The sequence below is a fragment of the Ambystoma mexicanum genome, chromosome 3p (assembly GCF_040938575.1).
Source record: "Ambystoma mexicanum isolate Mex_15411 chromosome 3p, UKY_AmexF1_1, whole genome shotgun sequence".
Classification (NCBI taxonomy): domain Eukaryota; kingdom Metazoa; phylum Chordata; class Amphibia; order Caudata; family Ambystomatidae; genus Ambystoma; species Ambystoma mexicanum.
This window is the reverse complement of record NC_090925.1, coordinates 776,501,473-776,520,634: the sequence shown is the minus strand read 5'-3', so window position 1 is coordinate 776,520,634 and position 19,162 is coordinate 776,501,473. Positions and strand designations below refer to the sequence as shown.

Sequence of the window (19,162 nt, the reverse complement as noted above, 5' to 3'; positions counted from 1 at the left end):
TCAGCCCCCCCCCCCCCCGATTGCAGCGCTGTCATCCATCTCGGCCCTGCACCGGGGATGTGGCCCCGGCAAATCCAGGACCTTTGATCAACTCCCCGTTCCACCTATTGTGATCCAGGCTAAAAACTCTAAAAATGGCCAACGATTTGCTGATGCAAAGCCTGGTCAACTATTTTCAATCTGGGCCCCCCACCCCCACCAAGTCCCCCCTCCTTCAAATAAACATCCTAATCATTATCATTCCCTGATCCCTGTACCCCCTTTGGACTTAGGAACAGGGTGGGGGAAGTTCCAGGCAGATAATATTCCATCAATATCTTCACATCCATCAATCTCGGTAGGCATACGAGACTTGGTGGAGCAATTGCATAAACCAACTTCCAGGCCCCTGCAACCAGTTATTGCTAAATTGCAAGGTGTAAATGTAAAAGGCTCTCAAAGCCAACCCTCGGGCCCACTACAGAGACAAGAACACAATAATGCCTCTAACAAGAAACCGCTGCACTTGATCAAAATACAGAGTTTTCTAGAGCTGGAAGTACCAATCTGTCTGAATAGATGCAATGTTCTTACCATCTTTTCAGAAATACCTGCCCTCTCCTTAATATCCTCTAAAGATATTGCCAGGGTGGCTTTCCCAGATCGAGAGTGCCGAGACACTAGCCTGATCCTTCTTTCTTCTCCTCTAGTTAAGGAATTGAATCTTGCTCAAATGGAGCCCCTGTGGGAATTGGGCTTTAAGGTGGATTCCAGACTGTCTTGGGAAACAGTGCCTCAGGGGCCTTTTATTGCACAGCTACCTTCTAAATCGTCTGTGGACCATCCTTATGGCTCTCAAGATACGACAGGCCTAAAGAATTTATCTAAACAGCAGGATTTGGATGTTGACTGGGCTACCATCATCTTAACCCTTTGGCAAAAAATTGTGCCCTAGGCGGCCTATCTCCAGGACAGATCTAACTGGCATCTCAGACTTATGTCTCAAATCGTGGAACTCGAGAGGCAATTCACACTTATTTTCAAATCTGGAATGCTTGCTGCTGCTGAGAGATGCTAACATTGTTTGTTTACAAGGGACTTGGATGACCTCAACTCCATACCTAGATGGTTATCAAATCTTCGACAAGCATGTCAGACAGAATGCGGGGGGTAGACCATCAGGAGGACTAATTGTTGCGGTTGACAACTGCATAGGTGTAAAGGGCATTGCACTTTTGGGCCTACCATTTGGGGCATTGGGTGTCGACCTTACATCTGTCAGTGGAGAATTGAAATTATTAATTGTTAACATCTATTGGCACAGTGGTATGGGTGTGGCTGAACTGTTCGTGACTGCCGTCTCTCAAATTATCCTGATTGGGTCTTTGCTAATGATCCCATACATGTCCTATTAGCAGCTGATATAAACTGTGAGTGCATATTTGAGAAATCCCCATGGGAAATTTGTGAGATGAATATGGTGACTATGCTGCTCGAAAGAAAAAACAAGTAGGTTATATATGGTATGCCGGGTTGGGTAATATAGGCCTACAACCCCTGGTAGGCTGCTCACAATCTCAAACTGACAATACCACCTGGCACACCTAGCGGCGTGGACATTCTACTTCTATGTTTGATTACATTTTTGTCGACAACTACCTATGCAAAAAATGCTTGTTGTTTGAAATTCATATGAATAACTGGAGCGATCATGGTATCCTAACGGCAATCTTTAAGATAAGCCATCTTCAGGGGACCCAACAGTCCCAGCTTCAGGTTATACCTAACTCATCTGGTTCCGCTGTCCGTTGGACACCAAAAAATATTGAGACTCTGAACCTCAATTTGAGGGCTAAGCTTAACCAGACTACATATGACTGGAAAATGGAAACTTCCAATACTGCAACTGTCATGACCCTTGTAAGGTCAGCGGTAGAAGAATTGGGGAAACGATTTGTATGCTCAGCCCCTGTTGAAAGGCTTACCCACTGCTAACACCCAGATTTAGCGTTTGCAAAATCTACTAGGAATAAAGCCCTTAGGAGACTCAGACTATCGAATCTCGATATGACCACACAATCTGGCCTCATTAGAAAGATCAAACAAGGGTATAAAAATGTTTGCAAATCAATTAAGCATCGCATTTTGCAACAAGATTCCGAATTAATGCTTCAGGTCCTTATGAAGGCGAATGTGGGCGCATTTTGGACCATCGTCAATGGACAAGACACTAACCCAGCTACTGCCTTACTAAATCCGATTTTGGAACAAGGCTGGCTGGATTTTTATGTCAATAGATTTGCCCTTAAAACACTGCGGGGAGACGATCATTTTGTGGATTGTATACCCATAGGCCCCTTCCTTAAATGGGAACCCCCCCCATTGAGATCGACACTGTCTTGGATCTAATTAAAAAAAGCAAAGATCAAGAGCACCAGGACCGAATGACTTAACCAACAACACATTCAAGGTTGATCCCAATCTATGGGCCAATCTTTTATGCCTCGAGTTTAGACACATTCTTCAATCTGGAGTCTGTACAAACTCATGGTCATTAGCAAATGTCATCTCGATCAGCAGCAGGACCGACCCAAAAAATTATCGCCCCATTGCGCTGATAGACGCAGATTGTAAAATCTTTTCTGCCCTACTCCTTTTACACCTCAAGGACTGGGAAAGACCTGCCATCTTTTGAGTCCGTTCCAAACTGGTTTCCGTAAATTCCATTCTACAAATATTAACGGAATTGTGGTCAAGTGCATTCAGGATGCTGCCTGGAGTTGTGACAGGGACCCTACTTTTATGGCCTCTGTGGACCTCTCGGCAGCCTCTGACTGCTTTGACCGAGATAGGCTGTGGCACAAGCTAGCATTTTGGGGCTTACCAAGGGGACTACTGAGTCTTTTGGAGGGGGTTTACAATAACTCTGGTGTAAGAATACGCTTAAACCAAAAGGGGGATAGGTCAGCTGTTGTTCGCACATTCTGTGGGGTCAGAGAGGGGTGCGTCCTAGCCCCATGGGTGTTCAAGCACGCAGCTGAACACCTACATAAGGAGGCTCTATTAGCACCAAGACTTGGCTCTGCGAAGATTATATGGTTGGCCGACGAGGACGATTTCCTGTTATTTGATTCAACCAAGGTGGGGCTCCAGTGTCTTTTAGATGTCTTCGTCCAAGTATGACAAGATAAATGGTTTGACCATCAACCCCGCCAAAACTAAAATCCTTGCTCTATCTAAAAGATTTCATAGGAAAAAAAACAATTCCTGGAATTTGGGGATGGGGGTAGGGGTAACTACTTCTAACAGCTTTACCTACCTTGGCTATTATGTTGGGGCTAGCAGGGGCTCGAGGGGGGCAGATAAATATGCTTTTGAATAAAGCTAAGGCTCTGGGAAACCAGATCCTTAAAATCGACCGTAAATACGGCTGATTTTCTATCAAACCAGCCCTCCACTTCTTTGAAGGGAAAATAGCCCCTAAATTGACATATGGCTTGGAGCTATGTACGGGGTTAACATCTCTAAACTTGATGTGATCGAAGGTGCCGAGACGGGTTCTTCTTTTACCAAATGCGGTCCCTTTGGCTGCAATTCGATACGAATTAGGCTATGTCTCTTTAAAATCTCGGGTTCATTGGAAGATGCTTACGCTTTATGCCAAACTTAAGGTTCCTTTATCTAATACCCTATACAAACTTGTTGGAAGCAATATTGAATGTTCTGGTTTTCTAACTAATTTCTGTAATTTGTGTGAAACAATTCTTTGCAACATTGATTCTGATTTAGAACATCTAACAACTAACCCAACGAAAACCAAAAAGAAACTGCAGGATTACGACTGGTGCCTTACAACTGACTGCTTTCACTCATATAAATCTATGCTCCATCTAGCACCCGAACACAAGAAAAGAGGGTCTTTCTCTCCAATTCTTACCATTTTTCCGAATCGAAATCATCGACATACACTATTAAGATAGCGCTGCAATATTCTCCCAACATTGGACACTAAATTGCGTTGGAAGCAAACTACGGTGGAAGATAGCCTTTGTAGATTCTGTCAGTCAGTCCCTGAAACGACTATACACCTCATTTTGTTTTGTGCGCAATTTAACACTCTTAGAGACTCTTGTTTGAGTGCACTGAAGGTTCTGTATTTGGGCTTACATACTGAGCTGGTATGGCAACGTTGCCTATGCATTCAAAGTACGCGAGAGGGATTGGCATTGTCTGGCTTTATATGTAACCTTCAATTGGATTACTCGAGATGAATTGCTTGATGATGTATATACATAGGCTATTCTTGTTATTAGTTGCTACTATCCTAACTCTATATGATGATTGTTATATGGCTGATATTTATATCGCTTTGCTGTATATTTTACTGTGTATGAAATATCTGTATGCATTGTAAAAATGTATATTATTTTGAATACTTTTTGTAAATTGTTTAATAAAACCATATACAATTTTAAAAAAAGACACCTTTTCAAACTTAAAATTGCTGCTTTGTGCCAAATTCATCAATTTCTCGTGAACCACTGTGATTAAAAAGGCCCTGTAAAGCCCAGGATCATTCATTGTGTCTCAGAGGAACCAGGCATCATTTGAATGACAGCTCCTGTCAAATGTATCCTTGAAAAGTCAACCAGGGCTTAGTTTTCATTTTTACACGGGAAATGCGTCTATTTTCTTTGCAATAGTATCAAGAATCAGCTGTCCATAGAAAGACTCTAAATAGATGCCTATAACTGTATCCATGCTGCAAGACATCTCCAGCACTCAAGAAAAGAACTATAGATGCACAAAGTGTATATTTGCTGGTGATATAAAACCGAATTTAAAGAAATAGTAAAATGTGCTTTTTCCTTACTGGAGGGGGAAAATCGCCTATTTAAAAGTACATTGTTGTGTAAAAGCCTGATTACTTAGAAATGTAAAAGGATTTGTTACTGTTAAAAATACACCTATAAGCTGTTTTAATTCTATAGTTTTAAAGTAAAGATTTAAAAGGAGAAAATCAAAGCTAAAACCCAGGCTGAGTTGGCAAACTATATTAAAAAAAACTTGCTCTGCCAGTTGCTGGCTCTGAGAAAGGGTGATACCTCATAAACCTCTGGAACAGGAAAGTGGCTAATTACTAGCTTGGAGGCTTTGAATACCCAGGATAAAGGGACTTCCCAAGTCGTCATCAGACATTCGTCTTTGCTCCAGGCTGATACAATAGCAGGCTGAGACTCTCACCTGTCAAGTGTGAAGGGCAGTAAACTTCAATCAAGAGAGAGGCCCCTCATCCTGCTTCAAAGGAATTGACATTTGCTTGCAGTTGGGGGGAAAAAAACGGATTAAGTGACAATAGACTTCCTGTTGGTTTTAAAAAGCCTATTTTGTAACTGAAATTTAAAAGACATTTAACTTTGCAGCAAGAATGAGGAAAGATATGGAAAGTTGGTAGTTTTAAATCTAATTTTATGCTTTTTCTTTGAAAACTTGGTAGAACTTATTACTGCATAAGGAACAAAAGTTGTAAAAAATAACAGATTGTGGGGAAGGTATTGATATTGCGAACACAACATTTTGTACACACATCCCAGGGGTAAACATGCATCTGTGTACAAAGTTGGGACATTTTAGGCCAAACCTTTCATGGTTAAAATTGCCAAAATGTAGCAGAAAGGCAAAACCAGGTCCCACAGACTTGGGGTTTGGTGTGAAATGTGACCCACAAAATATGTAACCTGTGTATCTGATTTTCTCAGAGGTTAGTACTTTATAAATATGTATTTGTGGTAAAATTAGATTTTGGTTCCAGTGGCTAGGGGAGGTTTCTAGTCATTGTAAAAATCATCCCATAAACAAGACATCCTTTTCTTTGATCCAATCAGCGAAGAGCAAGGCGGAAACTATGCTCTTGCCCAATCTTAGCATTATGGGTGTGTGTAGTAAGCCTGCCCCTGCCATATACTGTGGTGATGTCATTTGGCATGATAAATAAGGAAACCTGCACACACAGACTGGTTCCTGACTTTCTTCCTGATTTCCTGCGTGGCGGCCTGTTCCTGATTTCTTCATCCTGCTTGATCCTGATTCCAGATTTTCATTGCAAAGCCAAGGCCTATGCATTGCTGAACCCCTTTTCAGCTAGGCCTCAAATTCTAAAAATCCCCCAAACCCAAGGGAAGCATCCTAAACCAGGCTGGATTGCTACTGCTAGATGCAGGCCTGTTCCAAACTCGCCATCCCGCTGATCTCCAGTCACCAGTAACCAGAAAGGTCAGTTAAGTGCAGTCCGGGAACCAGAACGGCCTAGATGATCCTGTCCCGCCAGAGTTGCCCAGCTGTCCTTGGTTAGACCCGATCCGTGTGATGACCACAACCCCTGACGGTCCAAAATCCTAAAATTAAAGTAAACTGTAAGAATTAATAGGAATCATAGAAAACCATAGCATATTTTGCCTCGTCCTATCCCAATCTCGAAACCATCCTATCCTTACCTTAATAACTTGTAACATTGTCAGAATCCTTATTGCAATTATTACAATTCTGTCTGTGACTTATCTTGCTAAGTGCCATTTCCTTAGTCATTTTCATCTTGTGTAAATCTTAAACTATCAATCCTACTTTGAGTGATCCGACTGGTTCCGCCGGAGCAGGCGCTGGGGATCTGTTGTTGAAGTCCTGAATCAACTCTAGAGCTTACTGTGTCCCTCCTTGGTATTCTGGCCAGAATGCTCTAGCATACAGTAAAACTATAGTAAATATTTTCTTGTCCAAACTGAGTCTCTTTTCTGTTTTCACTACCCGATTTTTCTGAAAACGCCTCTCATTCAACATTGCATAGCTTCCTCAGTTTAATAGCTAGAGACTTCATTTCAACTCTGGATTTTACCTAAGACCTATAGCTACATCCCAACTCAAATACCGCAACCCAAATCAGTGTATTTCACCCATTAATTTTAGGCAGGAATCCACAATTTTACAAAGTTTTACATGTGTGATTTTTATTCTAAATTATTTTCAACCTTCCATTTGGATTCAAAGTGTTTACTTTTGCTCAAACTATAGCTCATGATTGTTAGTATCTTTCCAATGTTGCTCCCATAGAGATTTGTACTGATTTAAGCATTTTTGCACCACACATTCTTTTTTTTAAATGTTTTTTTTACTTGATTTAATTGTTTAAAAAGAAACAATTTTTACAAGATTGTTCCTGGGTTCAGTGAAGAAGAAAGAAGAAAAAGGTCCAGATCCTGCCAGCCTCTGCTCTTTGTGAGAGGGGAAGTTTAGACGGAGAGAATTGAGTGGGGATGCAGTTTTATTTCTTAGCAGTGTCTGCTCCTCTAGTTGCATTGCTTGGTTTGTCCTGGCGATTTAGAAGGCCGAGGTTTTCGTAAAACCCCACCACTGCGATTGTCGATTTAGTGTTCTCACCACTCAACAAGTTGTTCCATGTTCCCTCGTCATCCACAAAGTCAAAGTTGCCAAGTAAATGCCCCAGATGACGAGAACAAGTTTCATCTACCCCTCTACATGTTAGGAGTAGGTGCTTCAAGGTTTCTATTGAGTCTGGTTGGGAGCAGAATCGGCAGAGGCTGGAGTTGGTTCGTTTTCGCCTCTCTAATACCTCATTTGTGTATGCGATGTTGAGGCGGATCCGCATAAAGTTTTTGCGGAGCGTCTTGGAAGGGCACTTCAATAGGTAGGTTTTCGTTTGATTAATTTTCACTGGATTGTTTGGGATGTTTTTCATTGATTTTACTAACTGGACTTCATCTATGGTTTGTATCCAGTCTCTCTCCATCACTCTTTTTTTTTACTTTTCCCGGAGTGTGAATAAGATCCTCTGTGAGAGCTGCCTGCCCAGTCTAAACGTGAGATGTTTTTCTCCTCCCATTGTTGAAGCATCTTGCACTTCCCATCTCTCATTTCTTGTTCAACTGCTTTAAGTATCACCGAGGAGTTGGGTAAGAGCATTTTTCGGTATAGCATCAGTTCATTTCGTGCTCTGATGGAGTTTAGAGACTGTATAGTAAGTTCATTCCTAATTGCTCCCACCGGCATTGATTGTGGTAAGTTGAGGACCATGCCCCAGTAAATTCCTTCTACTTTCTGCCGAAAGTTAGAGGTAATGTAAGGCATAGCTTCCACCCCATAAGTTAAAGTGGGGATGACCTTCATCCTGTAGAATGTCAGCACTGGGGCAAGTGAAAAATGGCCGTACTTTCTAGAGAGCATTTTGGTCTGTGTTATTAGCAGACATAGTTTTTTCAGAATGGTCTCACACATTGGATTTTCTTTGATGCTTTTATTGAGTGTTATACCGAGGTATTTGAACTCCTCCCCTGTTTCCAGTGTTTCTTCCCATACTTTCCATGTGAATTTCGTCATTTTACTCTTGCATTTTCCCAGGATCATGATTTTAGTCTTTTCTTGATTCATTTGGAGCTGGTTTGCTTGTAGGTAGCAGTCCAAGTTCGTTAGTTGCCTTTGGAGGCCTATAGGCATTTGGTCCAACAGAATGATGTCGTCTGCGTACAGCATTCTAGATATTTGCTCTTTGCCTATTCTTGGGGGGGAAATATCGTGTATTTACCTCTTGGTCTTTGTAGTCCGAGGTGCATGCGTTGTAGAGGGCTGGAGCTAGTGGACAGCCCTGCTTTACTACTCGTTCAATTTTTATCCAGGATGACAGCAGGCCTTGTTGGTTTAGACGTACACACATCGACGTGTTAGAGTACAACTCCTTGATGGGGTTCAATATTTCTGATGGACAATTGCTATTTTCGAGTTTGTCCCAGAGCAGTGATTTGTCGACGCAGTCAAAATGCCTTTGTTAAATCGATAAAGGCCATGTAGATTTTAGGGTGACCTTCCATTACTTTGGCTTTCAAGGTACTTGGGCCTAAGATGTTGTCTGTCGTTCCTGAGTTTTTTACAAAGCCTGTTTGTAGCGGGCCCATCATGTTGCTGAGAGCTACCCAACTTTTGAAGCTTTCTAGAATGAATGCCGCAAAAAGTTTGCCTATCGACTCTAATAGTGATATAGGCCTGTAGTTGCTCGGGTTGTCTCTTGCACCTTTCTTAAAGATGGGCATCACAATCGCCTTTTTCCAAGATGGAAGAATGGTTGAGGCTAAGTTACAGTTCTTGAAAACTTCTCCCACGAACTTGGACCAGCCTTCAGCCTTTTGCTTAAGGTCAAAATTGGTGATACCGTCTGGTCCTGCTGCACGTGAACCATTGAGTTTTTTTATTTTATTCAGAATTGATTCTTGGTCTGTTGGAACATTCCATTTTGCTTTGCCGTTAGCTGTTATACGTGGTGGGAGCTTCCGGGGTGCTTTATAAAGCTGTTTAAAATGTTTCACCCAGCTCAGTTTGCCCACTGCGTTGGTTAAAGGCTAGTTTTCTCCCTTTATTTTTCCATTAATCAGAGACCAGAAGTCCTTTGTTTTTTTGCTGCAGATCGTACGCAGCATCAGTTCAGCGTCCTCTTGATTTCTCTGATAATTATTGGCTCTAAGCCACTGTTGATAGCTTTTGGTAGCTTTTTCTGACTCTTTTAAGTCGGAATCTGAGCCTGATTTATTTGCTCGTCTTTTTAGTTTTCTGACCAGCTTCCTCCTTTCCACCAGTTTTTGGTTAAAAGCGTGGATTATAGTTACTGGTCGTTTGGGATCTCTTTTTGCTGGTTTTCTGGGGACTATCAGAACAGAAGAGTAGTCCGTTATGTTTTCTACCGGATGGTTGCTGTAGTTGGAGCGCTCAGAATAGTCTCTCGTCAGGGCGCTGATTGCGTTATCTGATAAACGAATGTGAATACCCTACGAGTCCGCTTCCACGGGTGACGTCATTTTTCGGTCTTCTCTTAGACTTGCCTGCCACTTGTAAAGTAGCAAGTTATGGTCGCTGTTATCGGTTCTACTGACCTTGAAGGACGCAAAGTGTTTTAAAAGACTTCTAGACACATGGATATAGTCAATGACCGCCTCTTTGCCCTCTCTCTCCCATGTTGGTGTTAAATTTTCTTCTGTGCGGTTTATCAGGTGGAGGTTATGTAGGTCTCTGGATTTCATGAGGCTTGACCACAGAGCAGCTCTTCCACATGGGTTTTTCTTGTTGGCTAGTAAATTGATGTTCAGGTCTCCGGCAATAACTATGTGTTTCACGTCGTCGTCTATTAGGGCTGAGTCAATTGTCCAATCCACTTCCATCATAAGTTGTTTATTCGAGATTCTCAGAGGGTTCCAGTAGATGTTGAGGACCAGGATCTTCTCTAACATCTGTGTTTTGTTTGGGCTTTTGGTGGCGTTTGACCACGAGATTATAGATGCCAATATAAATTCTGATTTCTTCACGACCTTGGTCAGCGATAGTGAACTTCCTGACTTGACGGCTGTTATTAGGCCCGATCGTGGTCTGCCTTTTTGGCCTTTTTGTGCCGGGGAGTGTGTTAGCTCAAACCCATCTAGGCTGGGCTTGTTTATAAGCCATGTCTCCTGGAGGCAGAGGATGTTGAACTCTACCAGTTGAACATCGGATCTCTTAGTCAAGTGGGCGAAACCCCTCATGTTCCAAGATATCAATGACAGTGTAGATGTGTCGTTTGCTCCTTGGTAAGGCCGAAATGGATCGTAGGTGGTCTTGAGTGGTGGCTACTTTGTTCTTAGCCGGTTTACTTGCTTTGCAAACCAATCTCTATTTTCTTCTGAGTTGAGGGGAGCTTTCTCTCCGAAGTTCCACTCTTGTTTGGTATCGGAACGTGAGTCCGTTTTTTTCCTTTGATGGGCGATCTTTGGGAATGCACTGTGTCGTTGCTCCTCTTTCCCCTGATGACTTTCTGATTGAAAAGGAAAGTTGTCTTTTATCTGTTTTCGCAGCTGTGTCCGGTCGTAGCTCCTCTGCAAGTCTCTAGTTGTTTTTTTCCCTCTCGACTCTCTGGGATTACTCTCTCTGGGGCGGCCTGCGATTGTCTAGTGTAGGGGAGTCTCCTACTAGGCGAGTTGTGATTTCATGCAGTTCTTTCAAGTCTTTCTCTAGACTGGTCTCTAGAGTTTTTTGTCACTTTCTCCTCCATCATTTTGTCTATTTGGTTTAGAGTCGCATTCGTTGCTAAAGTAAGCTCTAGCCCCAAGTGTTTTAGTTCGTCCTTGGCACTCCAAAGTAGCTTTTGGGCCTCGTTTGAATTCACATGTAGGTAGGAGCTGTCCTTCCTTCCATTGGGGTTAGGTTCCAAGATGTCGATGATGTTTAGCGAGGCCGATTTCAGGGGCTTTATTTGCTTAAAGATGCTTGATAGCGCTTTGTAGTTTAGAATCCAGTTGTCTCGTTCTTCGCAGAATCTTTGCAGCTTAAATGTTCTCATCGGGATCGATTGCACGTTAGGAGTCGGCTTGCTTTTCCGCGCAATTTCTTGCCAATTAGGTGACTCGGAAGTCTCTCTTGCGCTGTGGACCGCCCTTGACCTATAGTGTATTTTTGGTTGTAGTTGGGGACGGCACAAACTTGTCACTCCCAAGAGGTCGTGTTTGGGGTTTTTGCTTTGTTCTGCATGTTCCTTGCTGGCCCCGTTTTTTTTGTTGTTCTCTTGGTTGTTAAGTTGAGATGTAGTAGTATCCAGACCTGTCCCTGAGTGTCTTCGCTTCCGCCCTTGACGATTAGAAGGCTCTAGGGTTCTTTCAGCAATTTTTTCGATGCTTCTTTTGGTGCGTGCTCCAGGTTCTTGTAATGATGGACTGGGGTCTTCAAAAAGCACTCTCTTGTTTGCCGTTTGCGTCTGTCGAGGATTTGGGACGTCTCTTTTGGTCTTTTTTTTTTTTAGGGGCAACTGGGATTTCAGAATCCGAATCTTCGACAGTGTATAAGCTTAAGTTCATCAGATCTATTGGATCATATGATTGTTCGTTTTCTTGGGGATTCTCTTCTGATGATTCGCTCTGCGCTAGTACTAGAATGGGTTTGTCCCGGGTAAGTCTGCTGGAATTTGAGTCCATTCATTTTTTTTTTGCAACTGATGTTTTGATTACAAGCGGCCCTTTCACAAGCCCCGAGTTACCCTTCTGTTCCTTTGATGAGCAACTTTGACTTGATACCACCTTTTTCGTAGGCTCTGTGTTAGACGATGTTTTCTGCAAAAAAATGTCAGCCGTTGGAAAGATGTGGTACGGGCGTAAATGTGAAGATTGCCGAAGCCGGTTTTGTCTTTGTACTTTTATTTTCGTTCGGTTTTGGCTCTAGTTTTTTTCTTTTTTGCCCCTGGGCTGTGTTGTTTTCACCCTCCTGTGGTGCTAGGGGTGGTGGTAATGATGGAATGTGGGTCAACCTTTTGGGGTCTTGCCGGCACTGAAGGAGTGCTGGCTGATTCATCGTTTGCTGCATTTGATGCACTAGGAGGGTTGACTCCCTCCACCGTCTCAGTTTGAGTTTGGTAGGATCTTATTGCGTGAGCCTCTGGTTCTCTCCCAGGGGTTTCTTTGCTGTTGTTCCCCTGGCTTGGCCTTTCTTGTACATCCAAGTGAGGATGCTTCTCCTTTGCAGTCACGAAACCCTCCAAAAAGAGTATTTTTGAATACATCATAGCAATCAGTGTGTTTTGATCTTTCATTGCGTCATTCAGGGATTCGTATAACTTTCCAAAGGGTGACAGTGCTATTGTGACCGTTGATAGGACGGTCATGACATCCAATTTCTTTTGAGGAGAATCTTGCGTTTGTTTGCTGGCGACCTCACTCATCCGTCTACTGGGTATAGGTGACCTTGCCCTTGAATCTTTGGTGTTTGTTGTTTTGTCAGCGTATTTCTTCTTCTCTGTAGTAGGATTCACAGGGCTGGCAATCGGTTGGTTCTCCAGGGGTTGCTCAGTAGGGATTGTGCTACTGCTTTTCCCTTTGTCTCTCTTTGGAGTCACTGTTTCTGCATCGGGTTCCTCACAATCTTTTGTGTTATTGAGCTGTAGTTCCTGATCCTCTTGTGTTTTTTCTTTTCCCATAGCAGTTTGATCAAGTGGAGGTGTTCTATGTGCTGGTGGTGCTTCCTCTGGTTGGTGGATCCTGGTTTTCTCCATGTTTGTGAGGGGCACTAGTGTCTTTGTTGAAGGGTCGGGGAATGACCTAGGCTCAATTGCACTGGACTGGGAAAGCTTAGCTTTGCCTTCCCCCGTGGATAGGGGCTCCAATTGGTCCTTGTCTGGTGCAATTTCTGCAATCTTTTTGTTGCTTGGCTTCTCAAGATTTTTTTGTTGGACAATGAGATCTTTTCTGGCTGACGGAATTGGGGGAATGATTATATCAGACAAGTGTGAGGCTGTGTCTTCTACAATTGCCAGCAATTCCGCATCCGAAATGTCATGATGAGTAAAGCCGTCTTGGCGTCCTTTCCTGCCAAAATACTCCTTTAGGGTATTCATGGAGTTGGCGGGATTGGAGATGCTTAATTTGTTTTGATTTTTACAGGTTCTTTTATATGGTGCTTTGACACGAGATTCTTTCCTGGCCGATGTTTTTGATGTGATGGCCACTATCTTGCTTGTGAGGTAGTATTTTAATGGTCTTTGATCCTCCTTTCCCAGGGAGTTTATTGTAGGGAAAACTGGCAGGGGAGCTGTTTCTTTCTCACTTGCTGGTGAGGACGGGCTATCTATCCAGGGGGAGGGTTCTGTCACCTCCTCTCCCTGATTCTGCCTCACTTCCTGTTCGAGGTCCGAAGGCGTTCCGTGTCTGAGAGGGGACTCCTTTACCATCCCAGGAGACTCCAACCGCGTGGGTGGGGGATGTATTCCCACCCGCGGGCAGTCTTCGTCTTGGTTCGTAGGTTCGACCTCCGCGGTCTCCGGCCGTGGTGACTGCGATATCTCTGGCGGGGGGGAAACCAGATCTTCCTCCAGCGGGTGTATGTGTAAGGTCGCCAGGACAGTTGAGGATGGGCATCCAACACTCGAGTGATCAGGCTGCGCTAACTGTCCCGCTTGCGCGGCGTCTCCCGCGTCAGCTCCGTCATCTCCGGCCGGAGTTGTGCACTGGCCACTCTCATCAGTATTGTGATTAGGGGTATCAGGGACAGTGGGGTTGTGATATTTATCCCCCTGTTCTGGGAGGTTGGCCACCGTGTTACATGTGATTTTACCCCTCCCCCTAGTGTATGGTCTTGGGAGACGGGGGTGGGCTTTTGATCGGATTACTTTTTCCCTCTCTTCCTTTTTTAGATAACAGGTGAGGTTGGGGTAAGAGTAGAGATTGGTTCTGTGACAAGTTTTTCGAGTTATGAAGAAGAGTCGACTTTGTAAGGTTTATTGGTTGGATTATTCCATGTCCCCTCTCCGGGGTGTTTCCTCCTGCACTCCCCATGAGACGACCACGTTTACTTCTTGTATGTATGCCCTCACCTTCACCCTCCTGGGAGTGTCTTTTAGCCAAAGCTGCCATGGGTCCCCCGACAGACTGGGGAAGGTACTCCACTCTCCACACCCCAAAGCCGCCAAACAGCCCAACAGCTTTGCTCCAGCCCTTCTACCTCAGGGCTTACGCCGCAAGGGTGCTCTGGGCCTGTTAATGAGCCCAGCTGGGTGTCACGTGGCTCGCGCATCACACGGGATGCAGTTTGTGCTTTTCAAAGCGAAGGCGTCCTTTTCACCATTCTGCTTTGAATGCCTTTAATGAAGATAGTGCAGGCAGCTGCAGGGGGGCTGGGACCAGTGCTGAGTTATGCTCCTTCTGTTTACTCAGATCGTAGCCCTCCCGCAGCCCAATGATTTCAAGTGTCTCTCGTGGAAAAATAAACAAATCACGCACCGCCACAGCCCAACAGCTTTGTTCCAGCCCTTCTACCTCAGGGCTTTCTATTCATTGTAACACATTCATTGTTGTCATTTTAAAGTGTAAGATTTCAAATCCGTTTTTCTCTCTTGTTTGGGGAGGGAAAATTGGATTTGAATTCTGTTTTCCATTCCTTATTCCTGATTACCTGCTGCTTCCTTATATCTATTTAGAATTGTTTGTTTGTGGGGTGAGGAATATTGCAGGGGAAAATCCTAACTTAAGTGCTATCTTTCCACACAAGCCGAAAGTGTTCTTTTCTCTGGTGTTTTATATTTGTGTTGCTAAAAAGTGAATTTCAGTGCATTACATACCTTCCTATGTGTTATTAACACCACAATGGTGATTGCTGCTCCCTATTAAAAGGTATGTTTGATTTGAATTTTAAATAAATAAATAAATACTACCTTTACCAACCAGCCTTATTCCTAGTCCATTGTGACCTGGGGTATTTGAGAAGGGGTGTGATAGGAGTGGTATATCACTCAGAATATTGAACCTATATATATAATAAAATAAGCATTTCAGCTGGGCGCTGCATACTAGGCAGAGACCAGGGTGTATCACCTGATTGAAATACTAAACATAAACAGGATAAACCACAGGGCCCAGGGAGCTCAAGGGCACAGGGAAGAGGTCCTCCCCTCAAGGGGCCCAGGGAGACGATAGTGGCAGCATAGTAGGATATGCCTGTGGACAAAGAGTTGTAGACATCCATCAATCTGAAAACCAGGGGGGGGGGGTCGAGAAGGTTTGGCCACTAAATAGCCCAGCAAACAATGCACAACTTTGCAAAGAATATAGGAAGGAGCCCCCTAAGACACCACAATGCACAACACTGGCAGGGATTTGAGGGGGAAGATAAAATATCACCACTAACTAACCCCACTAAAAAAACTCATCCCTCTGCTTACACCTCTCAAACTCTAAACAAAACACAACCATACCATTACAGCACAACAAACGGCACACACTTCACTACACCGCAACAATGAAACAAAGCACACTAGCCTCGCGCAACAGCACATGACAACTACCATCTGAAAATGCACACCTATACTCAGCGAACAGAGTAGACCGAACTGAAGATGCCAACAGCACATCACAGCGCTCTTGTGCTTATTTCCTGCTCAGTCCTATTAACTTACCTTACCCTCTTGCTTTTCAGGTCCGCAAGAACGCTAGGGGACCACTCAGGTGGTGATAGTGTGTGGTATATATATTTTTTTGTTTTATTTTGTAGGTCTTAAAACCTTTTTAACTTTTCTTTGACATTTTGAGTTCCCTCATTAAAATATATAAAACCAATAGACAGGAAACAATTAACCAATTCCATTCGATCAACAAAGTAAAAAAACAAAACAAAAAACAGCAGGAAAAGAAATTGAAAACAGACAATTGATTATACTGCAGTTCACAACCATAATAAACAAACAAACGTGTTCATTGCCATTTAACAGGTCTGTCCAGTAATGTAAAAATGTTGTTTAAAAAATTCAACAAAATTGTGGAACTCTCCCGTCCCCTGCACACCCTTTATACTGTAGAAACAGTCAATATTTCTATACAATGGTAATATTCAGTATCTTTCAGAAAAAAGAAGAAATTAATGAGAGAAGCTAATTCATGACACTATTATAATAAAACAGAATGATGGGGACCATCGGTTTTAATTGAATTTTAAATTAATTGTTATAGATATGAATTTCAATTCATTCATCATCCAGTCTTTGTAAACATAATAACATAAATGTGTTCATTTTGAGGTTACATTCAATATTATAATACAAGGGCATACAAGGTACTCATCACACTTTCTATACAATAGGCTTTTCACATGGTATATCCAAAGAAAGTAATGATGAATATTTTCTCGACGCGTTTCGGGGTGTCCCCTTCTTCAGGAATTGATAGCCCTCTTCATTGCCGTTAATCTTTGTTTCGTCTATAATGTATGATACAATGATCAGATTTTAGATTCTCACTGATAACTGTCATTTAACTCTTGGGAGAAATTTTTAATAATAATCACCTGGATGTTCAATGTGGAATATCCTAACTGGATTTATTATCAATAGCAATATCAGCCCAATAATGGTTATACAACCTGTAGATGTGATAAAAAGACAATAGGGAAAGCTCAATGAAAAACGGGATCTTAATTCATGAAGGAAAATCTAGTCATGTAATATCTAAGAAAAAATATTACCTTTCGGTATTTCTGTAAAAAGCTACTACATCCATGGAATGGGTCGCTGTGGTATGTAGTGAGTCCTCAGGTAATGGGAGCAGATCTTAAATAAATGCTCTTTGGATCTTATATTATTGACAATCGAGGAATTAGCAAAATCTGTCAGCAAACTCGACAGAGAAATCGAAGACCTGACAGAACAACTGTCGAAATTTAAAAACAAAGAGGAATTAACAACCATCATAGAGGAAGTGAACAGAACATTGGACAACTACAAAAAGGACATAGAACAACGCAAAGTCCGAAAATTCAGAAGAGATACGTTGGATTATCTTCAGGATATAGTATACTCCTGGCAAGAATACTACGCACAAAACAAAACCGCACCAGGTAGAAGACCACAAAACCACAAAACACCAACACCGGGACAAGAACCAAGTGGATCCAGTAGCGAAATACCTACAAGTGGGGACGAAGTTATCAATAGGGAGAACGCGGAAAGTGGACCGATTATACATACATCACAAGAAGCGACTACCTCTAACGCACAAACCACTCCCTCGGTTTTTTTAGACAAAAGACTACGCGAAGAGGCAATAAGAAATCTAAGATCGCGGAACAAACCAAACAACTAGTTGTTAATATTTCATCAAAACCACTATCCAAAGATCAAACGGACACATTGAACCTAGGTTTAACATTTATACCAACCCAGAATTCCAATTTGCTGGAAGAAAAAATCAATCTTCATAGACTGGCACGGAAAATGAGACTCAAAGTCTTTTTTGATTCACAAATGGGAGTCAACATTACACAAGAGCCACATCAATACTTAGAAATGAAACCCAAGAGTCATTTCGACCCTCAAGTCAATAACATAACCATCAGAATGTTTGAAGAACAGATGATAAAAGATCTCAAAAGGGTTAATTTCACCAGAACAAGGAACTACAATACCAGGAGAAGGCAGAATGAAATCATCAAGAACCTTGCGGATGACAGAAGCCTGACCCTAAAACCGGCAGACAAAGGAGGGGCCATAGTAATTATGGACACTACATACTATGAGGAGAAGATTTTAGAGCTCCTAACAGATGAGAACACGTACATAAAAATTGAACAAGATCCGGTCAGAGAAATATCAAGCATTATTGAAACTACGCTTGAGGAAGCTGAGGACCAAGGATGGATTTCCAACAAGACTAAATTGTTTTTGATTAATGAACATCCTATTACTCCAATCTTCTATGGACTGCCAAAAATACATAAGAACTTGACAAAACCCCCCCTCAGACCGATTGTTGCGGGAACTGATAGTATCTTCAACCCACTAGCAGTTTATGTGGACAAGGCATTACAACCCATAGTCCAAACAACCACAACATATCTTAAAGATACCACAGATTTTCTCAATCACCTAGACACCTTAACAGATATTAACAGAAATGATCTACTGGTTTCGTTTGATGTACAGAGTCTATATACATGCATCCCACATCAAGATGGTTTGGAAGCACTCGAATGGTGTCTACTAAGAAATGAATGTGAAGCAAACAAAACCTTCCTAATGAAATTAAGCAAAATTATACTCATTAACAACTATTTCAGATACAGGACGCAGTACTATTTACAAGCATCAGGAACTTCAATGGGGTCAGCAATGGCCCCAGCCTATGCCAATCTATTCATGTACCATTTGGAGATGAAATGGATTTTGATACCAACAAAATTTAGCAAAAAAATCATCACCTGGAAAAGATACATTGACGATGTTTTCGTCATCTGGAGAGGACAACATCACGAACTAGAGGAATTCCTAAAATACATCAATTCAGGCCACGACAGAATCAAATTCACGATGGAAATTGGAACCCCTAAACTACATTTTTTGGACGTTGAACTAGAGATTGGGGAAGATGGGATAATCACCAATATTTATCACAAACCCACCGATGTTAACAACACGTTACACTTCAGGAGCCATCATCCGACGCATTTAAAGAATAATTTGCCCTACAGTCAATTCCTTAGACTAAAGAGAATTATCTCAACAACTGACACCCTGAGGAATGAAAACCTATTGATGACACAAAGATACAAGGAAAGAGGTTATCCAGAGTCCATCATCAAGAAAGCAGAAGAAAAAACACTCACATTGGAGAGGAAAGACCTCCGTATATCA

At 42.4% G+C, this 19,162-nt stretch overlaps 1 protein-coding gene and 1 long non-coding RNA gene across 4 annotated transcripts in view; both read right to left on the bottom strand.

The window, feature by feature from the left end:
* LOC138580857 (zinc finger protein 514-like) overlaps positions 1-19,162 on the bottom strand; it is a 361,413-nt gene that overhangs the window by 235,824 nt on the left and 106,427 nt on the right. The gene's annotated exons all lie outside the window — the stretch shown is intronic.
* On the bottom strand, positions 16,425-16,898 carry LOC138579602 (uncharacterized). The gene is made up of 2 exons (XR_011304093.1): positions 16,822-16,898; positions 16,425-16,734 (listed from the first exon to the last, which is right to left on the bottom strand). It is a non-coding gene; the product is annotated as an uncharacterized lncRNA (long non-coding RNA).